We start from the raw sequence: 9,940 nt of genomic DNA on the forward strand, positions 1-9,940 counted from the left end.
GTCTCTCTACTGCTGAGCACATCTCCGTCAAGGCATCTTGGGAATGTCTGAGAGCAGGCTTTGATGGGCTGGTGGATTGACCAGACAGGTGTTTGGTTTGTTAGATCTGAGCTGTCAGATGACTGGGAGGGGCTTCTGGCATTTCACAGGTGGAGCTAAATGTTCTAGTATCTTGCAATCCCTGGGAGAGTCCAGCATAAGACATCAAAAGTCTTTGCATGAAGAAAACCCAAAACCTGTTTTATTTTTTTTAGTTAGTTTGTTTCCAAAGCCTGTTTGAGAACATCAGATCCATTCGTTCCTGCTCAGGCTTTTTGTCTTAGTCCCAAACTATTACTAAGCTGGGACATCATAGCTGGTAACATCACATACTTCTTCTTTTTTTTTTTTTTTTTTTTTTTTTAGTTGTAGATAGACACAATGCCTTTATTTTATTCACTTATTTTTATGTGGTGATGAGGATAGAACTCAGTGCCTCACACATGCTAGGCAAGTGCTCTACCACTGAGCCACCACCCCAGCCTCCACATGCTTCTTTGATACAAATAGACAGATCTCAGAGGACAGGAGCAACACTGAAGGCTCAGGCTGCTGAACTGAATCTGCATCTGCCAAGCCTGATACTGATGACCTCAATGGCTAAGCCACGGAGAAGCTTGCTGACATTGCTGCAGCGTTTGATTGGCTCTTGTGAGAACAGGACAAAAGATCCAACCAATCCAATCGCTGACTCCTTGCCCACCACTTGTCCATGATGAAAACTGAAAGATAAATGAATCAAAATCATCCAACCTGAACTATTTAGCATGGCTAGTAAGAGACACACAGAGAGCAGAAATTGTGTTTCCTAATGGAGCAGTAATAATACAGCATAATCCTTTGACCCCAGATGAAGAATCTCAGGACAGGAAACCAAGACCTTTCCAGGGTTAACAGCCTCATGATCTCAAAGCCTCTTGGTGAAAACCACAATAATCATCCCAAAAGTTCAGTGGAGTAGTGTTCCCAGCCTTTCCCATCAACAGACCACTGTCTCGGTTGCAGGAAGGAGACTTCTGGAGTCTCAGGTCTGGAGTCGGGCTATTTTTAGGTGAACCCAAAACTGTAATATCACTGAATCTCCTGATGATTCTGCAAACCCAAAGAGGCAGTGAAATTAAATTAGGAAGCTTATTTTTTGTACTCCTGGCCTTCTAGCATTACCCGGAGCGGCTTCTACTGCCATTAGGAAATGCTCAACTTTGAACCTCTTCCCCAGATGCGTTTGTTTATGGCTCCTTGACAGGGACAAGCCCGGGCCTTCTTCACCACTGCTCTCCACCTGTGTGGCCCCAGGGGTTTGCTAGCAAGAGGGGACTGTCCACTGAGGACAAGGAAGGCCAGGAGACATCCAAGGAAAGGAAGAAAACCCTGCCTCCAAAATCAGCTCCTGAGAGGAGACCAGGCCGTCATTTCCTCAGGGACTCTTCCTAATCCCCTGACACAGAGGAATGCTCGGAAGGCCTGTAAGTGGTGTCCTCAGCCCTTGCTGAGATTCCCCGGTGGAGAATGGGCTCTGTGGTTGACCACACCTTATTAGAATTTCACTGTTCCAAGTGCTAGCAGGCAATGACCAATGATCTTGCAAAAAAGAGACAGCCTTCCTCGTGTGCTTGAAACCCTGTTTTTTGACTGGGGACATCTGGCAACAATCAAAATCTAACTCATCTGGACTGAATGAATGGTGTCTTGTTTCCTCTCTAGGTGCATTAGAGGCCCTTGCATGTCATCGGAGGCTGCTCTTTGCCAAGGAAGTCCTGTTCCCTATTTTTTAAGCTCTTAGAGCAATCTCATTTTAAGATATTTTCTATCTGGACTGGATTTTCAATGATTTGCATCACCTGTTTTCCCTTAAATTTTTTTTCTCTTCTTTCCACATGGGGTTGTCTTTCTGGATCTCCTATTGGGATGTCCTTGGGTCCCTTCTAGTTCAGTGAAGACAGCAGCCCTCATGCTTGTGGAGGGAACATGCTACAGATGCTCAAAGCTCAGCACCCGGAACCTCTGGGGCGTTGGAATTATCCCGTATCCTGTTGGTGGTGATGTAACAATAATCCATGCAGGTGTTAAAATCCATAGATGTTCACTCATAAAACGGAACACTTCTGTGTATATTTTATTGCAAATCCTGATGCCCAGGCTGTATCTAGTCTAGCTAATTCAGAATTCCTGGGTGGGAGCCAGCCCTGCTTTTTGAAGCTCCCCAGGGTTCCTAGGGTACAGTGTGGGTTAAGAAATACAAGTCCAGTGGATAACAGTTGACATGGAAAGTCATTTGGTCAGCAGCTCAGGGTCCATTTCCAAGAGGCAAATTCTGTCAGTCAGGATGCGCCTGCTACTGTCTGGGCCGGAGCCAATTTTGGCATTTGATTCGACAGAAAGACACTTTTCCTCATGGGGTAGTGTGGATTTCTGTCTCTGGGGCCCCTGCCCCATGCCAAGAAATAGTCCTGCGAGACACAGAAGAGACCGTGACACTGGACTATTCCAGAATCACTCTGGTTCCCCACCTCCTGCCACAGAGGGTAAAACACATATTGAAATGAGCACAGGTTCTGTGAGGGTCACCTCGATGTGTCAACTGCACTGGACCGGGGGCTCCCAAATGTCCTTCTGGATGTGCCTATGAAACTAGCAAGGCAGTCAACTAAGGCAGTCAGCTAAGTAGAGCAGTATCCTCCTCCATGTGAGTCGAAGGCCTGAAGGGAGAGGGAGCTACCTGGTTGTGTCAGAGCTGGGACGTCAGCTTTGTCCTGCTTCCAGATGCCAAGTGGACACTTCTCCTGGGCCCCCAGCAAGCAGGCTTGCCCTGCAGGCCTTGGGATTGCTGGCCTCCATAACTGCTTGAACCAGTCCCCCATAATAAATTCTTTCCTTTGGCCTCCCCTCCCCTCCTCTTCTTCTCTCTCTCTTTCTCTTTCTCTCTCTCATCTCCCCCCACCACCTCGACCGATTTCTGACAATTCACAGCCGCTAGCAAAGCAGAGGCCTAAGCTGTAGCATTTCAAAGGTAACAAGAAGCCCCCGACCTGAACCTTTCTAGAAGCCCAGAGAGAACCTGGTGGGTCCCCCTCTTGTCTCTCATGCATCTGCTCCAGGAGGGTGGTCGGCACATGGACCTCACTTCTTCACGCTGCTTCTTAACCACCACCCCAGGAACGAGAGCAGTCTGGTGAGGGAGGGGACAAGTCACTGCTTCTTCCTGGAGCGTAATAACTATGTCCTCTTTGGAGCAACCCCGGAGAGCTGGTTCAGTCGATGGCTGGTCATTGACCCCCTTTCAGTTGTTCCGCTTCCTCCTTGAGGATATGAGGTCGATTCCAGCCTCGATGGCACTCATCCAGTCCCCCATGGTCCTGGTTGAAGATCCCCATGCTCAGGAGAGATGGCACGGTGCTCCCGCCTCAGCAGGTCCACCAGGCCTGCAGCTCGCCGCCCGGTGTGGGTGTGACTCAGCCGTCATCCGTGTCTCTGCAGTGGCTCCCTTATTCGCCCAGCAACCTCTGGGCCTCCTGGGCTGTGTCTCTGCAGGCCTCTGGTGCCCCTTTGAGGCCATGTCCTCCTGAAGGCTGTGATGCAGACGGCCCCTCAAGCGTCTGCCAGCCCCGCCACCGCTTGGTTCAGCCTTCCTTTCTTTGGCAAAAGGATTTCATAAGCCCCACGATGAGATGCTTTGCACGGGCTCAGTCCACAAAGGGCAGCTCTCATCCAGACTCAGCACTGGTGACACGCAAGGTGCGCAGAGCCCTGGCCCGCGTTCTCGCCCCAAGGGCACCGGCTGAATTTCGTTTCTACACATGCAGCTGGGCTGGTGCCCGTGTCAAGGACACCTGAGCACGACAGATCGTGTTCAGCTAAGACGTGATGGACTCTTTTCCAGTACCTGGCTCCCTGCTGCTCTGAGCACAGGAAGCACACAGAACTACATCCCCCCACGGCCCCCACAGAGCGCCTGGGGTGGGTGGTACAGGCCCCATGGATGCGCCCTGGCACCCAGCCCAGCCCCCGCCCTCTCCCTGTGGCGTCTGCGAGCAGAGGCAGAACAGCAGGAACAGACGCAGGCTTGCTGTTTGTCCCTCTTCCTGGGGGTGAGCAAAACAAGGTCCCCTCCTGGAGCGGCAGCGAGGGGTACAGAGCCAAGGAGCAGCCAGCCAAGTTCCTTAAGGGACACTGCTGTGCACAAGTAGGCCGAGGGCCAGGAGGCCAGGGGCTTGGGCACCCAATGGCAGCTCATGAAGTGACTTCGAGCGACTCTTTTCCTGACGCGTCTGTTTCCTAACGTGAGTGAACAATCTGGGATCATCATTTAGATTTCACCAAAAAAAAAAAAAAAAAAAATCAAAAGGCAAGAAAACTTAAGGCTATTTTTTCCTTGTAAGAATTATGGTTTCAAATGGCAGCCACCGTGGGGAACTACAAATTGCTCAGTGATCTCATTTTTGGAATAAAGAGAGACCACCAAAATGAGTCCTTGGAAGGAAGCACTCACTTGGGTGAATAATTTCTGAAATGTTTTTTTATTTTTAAAAATCAGCACGTGCCCTAAGGAGGCCGTTTCAGGGGTGGGGAAACCAACGGGCCTTATTCGGGCAGTGCCGAGGGTGGAGTCCAGGTCGGGATGGGCACAGGAGGCTGGGAAACCCGGACAAGGCACTTCACCTCTTGAGCCCAAGTTTTCTCACCTTTAAAGACACACTTCACAGAAGAAGAAATACACAGAGCCAATAACCACGTGGGGATGTTCAGCTTCACGATGTCCAGGCAACTGTGAATCAAGAGGACAGTGTGTTGCCACTTTACACTTATTTGATGAGGAAAAAAAAAAAATGCACACGTCATATAATACCGGGTGTTGGGGAGCATGTGTAACTATTAGATTTCCTATAGCCTGTTCACAGATATAAAAGTTGGTGCAACCATTTTGAAATGCAGTTTGGCATGATCCACTAGAACTGTGTTACTTACATACCCCACTCAGAAATTCCCCTCCTGGGAAGATACACAGGGAAAGATTTACTCACGTACCAGATCTGGAGAACACCCAAATGTCCATCAACTGGAGAACAGATAAAATGATAAAGTCAGGCTGTGGAATATTACACAGCAGATAAAATGGGTGATCTCCAGCAATCTACAATGAGATGGATGAAGCTTAGCCAAATAACATTCAAGGCAAAAAGTGGGTTTCAAGAGATACAGATAACTGTGTATTTTTTTATAAAGTGAAAATGAGAGAAGGGAGAGATGCAGGTGCAATAACGTGATGCCAAAAGGAACACAAGACCGTCAGGGACAACAGGCCCCAGGAGGATGGGGGCTTGGTTGGGAGGAACCAGAGAGACTGAAGCAGAGTCCATCCCACGAGATGTGAGAACCGTCAAGAACCGACCAGATCCTGGCCTTGGTTTGGGGTCACAGGTTTAGAGTATTCATCACATTAAAACAAAAAGCAAAAACAGCCAATTATACAAATAAAAGTCGACCATCCACAGACCAGTGATAAAATTCATGAATCCAGGATCATGATAAACCCAATTCTGTGTGCCTAGAGGCCGGAAGAGCAGGAATAAGCAAGCAGAGTGGGTCGCACCAGGCTGGATGGAGCGCGGAGCCCTCTGGCCTCCCGAGCAAGGTCCCCGACACTCAGCTCCCGCCCTCTGTTATTCGGTTGCTTATGAAGAAAAAAAGGAGGCTCACAAGACCCAGGTCCCCCCGCCATCCTGACGCCGCCCTGACACAGTGAAGAAACGCGGAAAGCGGCGGAGGCCCGGGATCAAGTCCACCAGCCGACTAACAGGCCCCCATCCACGGCCACAGGAGGTCGCCGTTCCTGCAGCGTTTCTCGGGGACTCTGGGGTCTTCGCAGGAGGCGCACCTGCAGCCAGCGCGCCTGGCCCGCCCGGGGCCCGCACTGCGCACAGGTCCGAACCGGCCGCCTGCCCACCTGCGGAGCGGCAGAGCCGCCTCCCGAAACCCGGCGGGGCACCCTCCTCGGGGTCCCCAGGGAGCTCCCGGCGGCCGGGACTGCGGCACCGACTCACACGGTTTCTGTCCCTTCCCAGGATTTCCCAAGCGCAGGAGGAGATGGGGCCAGGCCCCGGCGCCAGCTCCTCAGGGCAACGGACTGGAGGCAGCCTCACAAGGGGAGACCAAGCGCCCCCGCAGAGGCCCGCCTGCGGCCACGTGTCCGAAGCCGAGGAGTTTGAAGAGAGGTCGCCCGCCACCCTGACCACTCGTCGCGTGGATCAGTGCAGATCAGTTCCCGCGGGGAGGCTCCGGGAGGAACGGAGGAGACCTAAGTGGGCAAAGGCGAGTCCAGGCCTTTCTAGAAAACGGAAGAATTCGGGCTCCGGTGGGGAGAGAGAAGCCTGGTTGCTGCAACTGTGGAGCTGGGAGGCAAGAGGCAGGACCGGCCACTTGTCATTGTCACCTAGGTGCCCCAGGCACAATATGCAGACACGAGCCACACTCTGCAGCGCGGACACACACATGTGATACCCTTAGACAACCCTCAAGCTGGATAAAATCTGTCTGAAAATGTTTGTATCCGCCCAGAAAACTGGATATGTCAATGTCAATGTCTCATTTCCTCAAAATACCATCCTAATGGAGACGGAAACAGCTGAGTCACTGTTTCAGTCTCTGAACCAGTTTTGCCTTGTATTTACTGACCATCTACCATCAAAGCATCACTTATCAATTACATGAAGTAAAGCATCGTGTGAGTCTGTTTGTTGTTATTATAACAAAATACTAGAGACTGGATGAATTTATAAGGAAACGAGGTTTGTTTAGCTTCTATTTTGGACGCTGAAAGTCCAAGATCAGGCAACTCCGTTGGTTCAGCCTCTGGAAGGGGCAGATGGTGTCATGGCAGGAGTGTGTGGAAGCAAGACATCACTTTGTAAGACAGGTAAGGGGGAGAGCCAGGATTTCTCCTTTTACAACAACCCTCTCACACTGACCACGGGGCCTACGCAAGCTACTTTAATCCCTACTGATGCCAGCACACCCAGTAACCTGAAGACCCCCTACCTGGCCCGCCTGATGAAGTCCCACTGCCTCTCACACCACCACACCAGGGACCGATCTCCAACATGTGAGATATCCAAACCACATGAGGAAGTACGGAGCCTGGCTTGAGGGAGCAAGAGGAACTCTCACATACTGCTGATGAAGAAGCCAACTGATCCAACTGCTCTAGGAAAGCTTTTATCACCCAGTAAAATGTAAGAGGCCTACACCCAACAACCCAACGATTCCATAACTAAGTCTTTACCCCCACAGAAATACACACTTGTGTACCCCCACAGTTTGACCACAGTAATAGCCCAGAACAGAAAAAAAAAAAAAGTTGGGGTATAGTCATCCAATGGAATACTATATAGCAATGAAAAGAAATGAATTGCAGGTACACATAACAACATGGATGAATCTTAAAAACAAAACATTGCATAAAATGGTCAGACCCAGAAATATTCATTTTGAACAGTTTCATGTATATAACGTTCAAAATCAGGAGAAACTAAGTTAACATTAGGAATGCGTGCATAAGTGGCAAAACCACAAAGCAAAACAAAGAAAGAAGCAAAGGAGTTGATGTTTATGATGGTTAATTTTATGTAACAACTTGCCTAGACCACACTTCTCAGGTAGTTGGTCAAATATGACTCTAAATGTTGCTGTGAATGCATTTTTCCCATTTTATGAAAAAAGTTATTCTTTGTGGTATTATATGTGGTAAGATACACATAACAAAAATGTGATGTCCCAACTACTTTTCTGCAATGTGTACATATTTTTATTTGTGCTTTTTATGTACCCAGGCACTAGAGTCAATTGTGACATATTTATACAAACATGGAGTACTGTGGAAGCATTTTTTAGATGTGATTAACATGTAAATCAATAGACTTTGGAGTAAAGCAGTTTACCCTCCAGTGTGGGTGGACCTCATCTACTCAGTTGAAGGCCTCAAAAGGAAGAAGACTGAGGTCCCTGGAGAAAGAGAGTTCTGCCTCCACTGCCTTCAGAGTCTAGCTGCAACCTCAGGCCCTCCCTGGGCCTCCAGCCCACAGACCTGCCCTGCACAACTCACACTTGCCAGCCAATTTCTGAAAATTCTCACTCCACGTGTGTGCACGCGGGCGCGCATGTGTGTGTGTGTATGTGTGTGTGTGTGTGTGTCCTACTCTGGTTCTCTCTGGAGAACTCTGACTCACACAATCTAGAAGTCCATGCAGGAGCTCTGGCGGCTGGGAATGCTCCGTTTCCTGTCCTGGTGGTCAGTCCGCAAATGTTTGCTCAGTGATTTGGACATCTGCACACATAAACCTACGCACTCTTTGCTTTTATTGTAAAATATAATACACGTATCAATGTTTTCCTTCTAGCACTGGGAAGTTCACACGTGATATTCAGTGACATACCTCACACTAGACAGAGCCGGGGTCCCAACAAAAGACTCAGACCCCATTAACACGTCCTCTTCCACTGAACCGCCGTCCCCTCCTCCATCCAGAAAGCTCCCGTCTCCTTCTCACAGTCCCGTGGTGCATTCTCCTTCCCTCATCTACCTATCGACCTTCTGGCTTTCCTCAGCCAGACCCTCCACTCCTCCAGGCAAGGATCTGGCATTTGTTCTTGCATCTACTTTCGATCAGACCGCATGCAGTAGGTGCCTAATAGTGATTTCCTAGGAATGAATGAAGGAGTTGGTTAATAAATGAAGGATGTTTTTCTATGAGCCTCCAAAGACGTTCTGCTGTGGTTCTGAGTCATAAGGGCGCATGAAGGGACACGTCCCGGAGAAGGTGGGGCTGGGCTGGCTCCGAAGGACAGAGGATTTCTGTAGGGAAGCTCAGGCGGGCCTCCGGTCACCTCGAGGGAGACGGACAAGGACAGGGAAGGCTTGCAGAACAGTGGGGGAAAGTCCCAGAGCAAAGCCTGTGGAGCAGGGGAGCCTTATTTCCTGATCTTGTCGACTTCGCCTGAAGACCCCACTTGGGGACAGGCGTGGTGACAGTGCCCGTCCTCGCGGAGGCAGGACACTCTGTGACTCCATCAGATTCCGTGTCCGCACCCATCCCAAGCGGCTGGCAGGGAAGTGAAAGATTGGAGTCCCCCTCCGTTTTGGTGTTGGGCAGGGAGAAACCAGCTGTTACCGAGGCCTGAACAGAGTCGCGGAGGCCAGAACCGGTCCTCCTGGGGTCCGGTCCTCAGGGCCTTCATTTCCACGCAGTGTCCTGGGAGCCGAGTTCCCGCGTGGAACCGCTCAACCCGCCACACAAGCGGTGAAGACCCCGGAACTGGCTCCACGGGGCTTGGTCGCAGAGCTGAGTTCTCTTTCCCAGTGAGTCACAGGGTCGCTTGGACACAGACAGGCTGGACCACCAATGCGGCCCTTCCGCCGTCCATGCTCCGCGGCCACGTGTCCTAGGGCCTAGGAAAGTCAGTAGCCCGCGGCGCCGCCGCTCAGGTGCCACCCTTGGGGAACCTGTGGGGCCGCAGCTGGAGCCACCTGGTGCCAGGACCCTCCGCGAGGGCCTCCCGCTGCTCCTGTGTCCCCGGCTCCGTGTGGACTCCGCCACGGCTCCCCGAACCCAGGGCTTTTTTCTTTGAGTTTATTGAATCCATACAGGAAAGCTAAAGCATCCCTCCATAACTGATCCTGAGTCGACACAAAAGAGAAATCGAGAAAAGGCAGAGGAAATGGGAGGTGGGAATATGTCTGAGCGGAGGATTGAAGCTGGGGCAGTTCCCGTTTGATTTATGCTGCCCCCAGTCGCCAAGTCCCCATGGCCCTTCCGCTTGCTCCCTAACAGGACAGGGGATGATCTGTGCTTCGCCCTGGAGGGACCCGCACATGACAGATGGCACGGGCATCGCTGATCACCCTCCC

This window comes from Sciurus vulgaris (genome assembly GCF_902686455.1).
Source record: "Sciurus vulgaris genome assembly, chromosome: 5".
Taxonomy (NCBI): Eukaryota; Metazoa; Chordata; class Mammalia; order Rodentia; family Sciuridae; genus Sciurus; species Sciurus vulgaris.